The following is a 3,679-nucleotide window of genomic DNA, read 5'->3' as shown; positions in this document are numbered from 1 at the left end:
ACCGTACTTGTGGTAGCCAGTCTCCACGTTGGCCACCAGTGAGACCCATCTCCTTGTATTCATGCCTCCGTGCAGTTCTCTCCCACGTTGAATAGGGTTGAACTGTGACACCAATAAAGTTGTGCATAGACATCAGACTGTGGCTTCCAAGGCTATTTCATAACAGATATTGCAGCTTCCCCTTTGCTTTCTCTTGGATGGCTCACTCTGAGGGGAAGCTAGCCACCACAGTGTGAGGACACTCAATCAGCTGTATGTAGAGGACCACATGGTGAGGAACTGAGGCCTCCTGACAACAGGAAGAATGAGGACCTCCAGCCCCAGTCAAGTTTTCAGATGACTGCAGCACTGACAACCATCCTCACCAGAGACTTCTAATCACTATCTCCAACTAAGTCCTTCCTGAATTCCTGACCCAAAGAAGCTATGTGAGATAATAAATGTTCATTATTGTTTTAAACCACTTAGTTTTGAGCTAATTTTTTATGGAGCAAGAGAAAACTAACAATTACATGTAATTCTAAAAATCCTTTGTCCACAAATAATAGACTATCTTACCGTTTTTAGATTGTTGTTGTTGTTATAGCTGTGATCGTTAAGGTTGCGTATCAACTTGGCTGGGCCACGATTCTCAATGATTTGGCGGTTATGATGTAGTTTGGCAGTCATATAATGATGTAATCACCTCCATGATGAGATCTGATATAATGTGGTCACCTCCATGATGGGATTTGCTGTGAGCAGCCAATCAGTTGAAGGGAGTTTCCTTGGGGATGTGGCCTGCATCCAACATAGGTGACCTTTCTGGAAAGGCTCGTGGGTTTTTGCTTGCTCTGGCTTCTGTTTGTTTGACCTCCAGTTCTTGGGACTTGAGCTAGCAGCTTACCTGCCATCTTGCCTGCCGATCCTGGGTTTTGTCAGTCTCTGCAGCCTATGAGTCAGAGTCCTGTTGTCTGACCTGCTGATCTTGGGTTTGCCAGTCCTTGAAGCTACATGAGTCAGAAGAAGCTTCCAGTCTAACCGTGGGACTTGGCACTTTCCAGTCTCTACAACAGTGTGAGCCATTTCCTTAATACAAACTTCTCTCTCTCTCTTTCTCTCTCTCTCTATATATATATTTATATTTATACACTTTACTGGTTTTGCATCTCTAGAAAACCCAGCCTAAGACATTTGGTACCAAGAATGGTGCTAGAGAAACAAAATTGTAAGGATTAGTTTTCTAAATTGGTTTTCAGGTCCAGTTAGTCTTAAAGATCTTGATGACTCTGCTTCCAGTAGTAAACAGGGCACTGCTAATCCATAGCATGAAGTGGCAATAGAAATATGCAAAATTTCGCCAACAATAGATTAGGTATTGGTGAGAGGCAAGACTCTGGGTGACCGCATGTTTGATACAATTTCACAATTTTGTCATAATGAGAAGTATAAGGAAACTGGTTGGTTGGTCCGACTTTGGCTAGACAAACTGATGAAACAAAGAGATGAGCTCAGGGATTCCGAGTCAAAGCTCAAGCGCTGTATAAACAACCTCAAAATTTTCAATTGTGCTTTGAAAGAAAGCCTTATTTCTTGTAGTAACAGAGCTGATATTGCCAAAAACCAGAGTCTTATCGTAAGAGTGTTTGAATTACAATGCCAACTGAATTCCCCACCTCAAGTAATGTCTGATGTTAAAGTGAGGGCATTAATTGGGAAGAAATGGGATCCTGAAACTTGGGATGGGGACACATGGGCAGATAATCAGGAAGCTGGGAACACTGAGTCCCTAAATTCAGTTGAATCACTCCTGCCAACAGAACCAGCCTTCTCACTACCATCTGAAGAGATTACTCGACCTTTGTCTGCTAAGCCACCCTCTCCAGTAAAACCATTAGCACCTCCACCTCCATCTGATGAGATTAACCTAGCTTTGTCTGAAGAGACTTTGTCCGAGTCATTGCCTGAGGCATCACCTAAGGCAAATGACTTACAAGACAATATTGAATGTTCTCAAAACACATCCCCACCACGCATTTTGGCTTCTAGACCTATAACTAGACTTAGGACCCAGTGAGCCTCAAAGGTGAAGTACAAAGTGTGACACAGTAGGAGGTATGCTACACATAAAAAGAACTGCTTGACTTTTCTAATATGTAGAAACAGAAACCTAGGGAATATGTGTGGGAATGGCTATTAAGGGTGTGGTATAATGATGCAAGGAACATAAAGATGGATCAGTCTGAGTTTATTGATATTGGCTCACTAAGCACAGATTCTTCATTCAATTTTTCAGCTCAAGAGGTTAGGAAAGGACCTAATAGTTTATTTTGTTAGGTCACTGAAGCATGGATTATGTGGTGGCCTACACTAAATCAAGTTGAATTAGCAGACCTTCCTCGGTATACTGTAGAAGATATGAAAAGGCTATGGGAAATTGGCATGTTAGAGTGGATTTATCAGGTTAGACCCACAGACCCACATACGGGCTGCCCAGAGGACACACCTTTTACCACAACTGTGAGGAACAAATTTGTGAAGGGAGCCCCAGCATCCTTGAAGACTGCCGTGATTGCTATTTTATGTAAGTCAGATTTGACAGTGGGAACTGCCTTAATTAAGACATCTAACTACAATGAAGTTGATGGGACCCCGTGGTGGTAAGTGCCAAGTGGTGGCACTCAATCGACAAAGACAAGGTGGGCGTGGTTACAGTAGTGGACAGTGGAGTCAAAGCAGTAATCAGAATAGTGTGACTAGTATGGACTTATAGCTTTGGATACTTAGTAATGGTGTCCCTAGGAGTGAAATAGATGGGTAATCTACTATTTACTTGATCTATACGAGGTCAAGTGAACAGCAGTCTAACTCAAACTGCCAGAATACAGAGTCACAGGCCTTCAATCAGTTCCCAAACTTGAGTAAGTTTACAGACCCACAACCCATTGACTGAAGGGGAGGCCAAGTCCCCTTGAGGAAGGACTCCACTACACTGCCAAAAATGTATACTGTGAATCTTTCTCCCAGCCTTCCCCAAAGGGATCTATGGCCTTTTACTAGAGCGACTTCATTGAGGAGAAGGAAATAATCAGATTTTGGGGGGATTACTGGATACTGGCTCTGAACTGACACTAATTCCAGGAGACCCAAAATGTCACTGTGGCCCATCAGAGTGGGGGCATATGCAGGTCAGGTTATTAATGGAGTCTTAGCTCATGGCTGTCTCACAGTAGGTCCAGTGGGTCCCTGAATCCATCCAGTAATGATTTTCCCAGTTCCAGAATGCATAATTGGGATATACTCAGCAACTGGCAGGACTTCCACATTGGATCCCTGACAAGTGGCGTAAGGGCTATTATGGTAGGAAAAGTCAAATGGAAGCCATTAGAACTGCCCCTACATAAGAAAATAGTAAACCAAAAGCAATACTGCATTCCTGGAGGGATTGCAGAGATTACCACCACCATCAAGGACTTAAAAAAGATGCAGGAGTGGTGATTTTCACTACATCCTCATTCAATTCGCCTATTTGGCCTGTGCAAAAAACAGACGGATCTAGAGAATGAGAGTGGATTACCAAAAACTTAACAAGGTGGTGACTCCTATTGCAGCTGCTGTTCCAGATGTGGTTTCACTGCTTGAGAAAATTAATACATCTCCTAGTACCTGGTATGCAGCTATTGATCTGGCCAATGCATTT

This window comes from Trichechus manatus, unplaced genomic scaffold (genome assembly GCF_000243295.1).
Source record: "Trichechus manatus latirostris isolate Lorelei unplaced genomic scaffold, TriManLat1.0 scaffold00315, whole genome shotgun sequence".
Classification (NCBI taxonomy): domain Eukaryota; kingdom Metazoa; phylum Chordata; class Mammalia; order Sirenia; family Trichechidae; genus Trichechus; species Trichechus manatus.
This window is presented reverse-complemented; position numbering follows the sequence as displayed.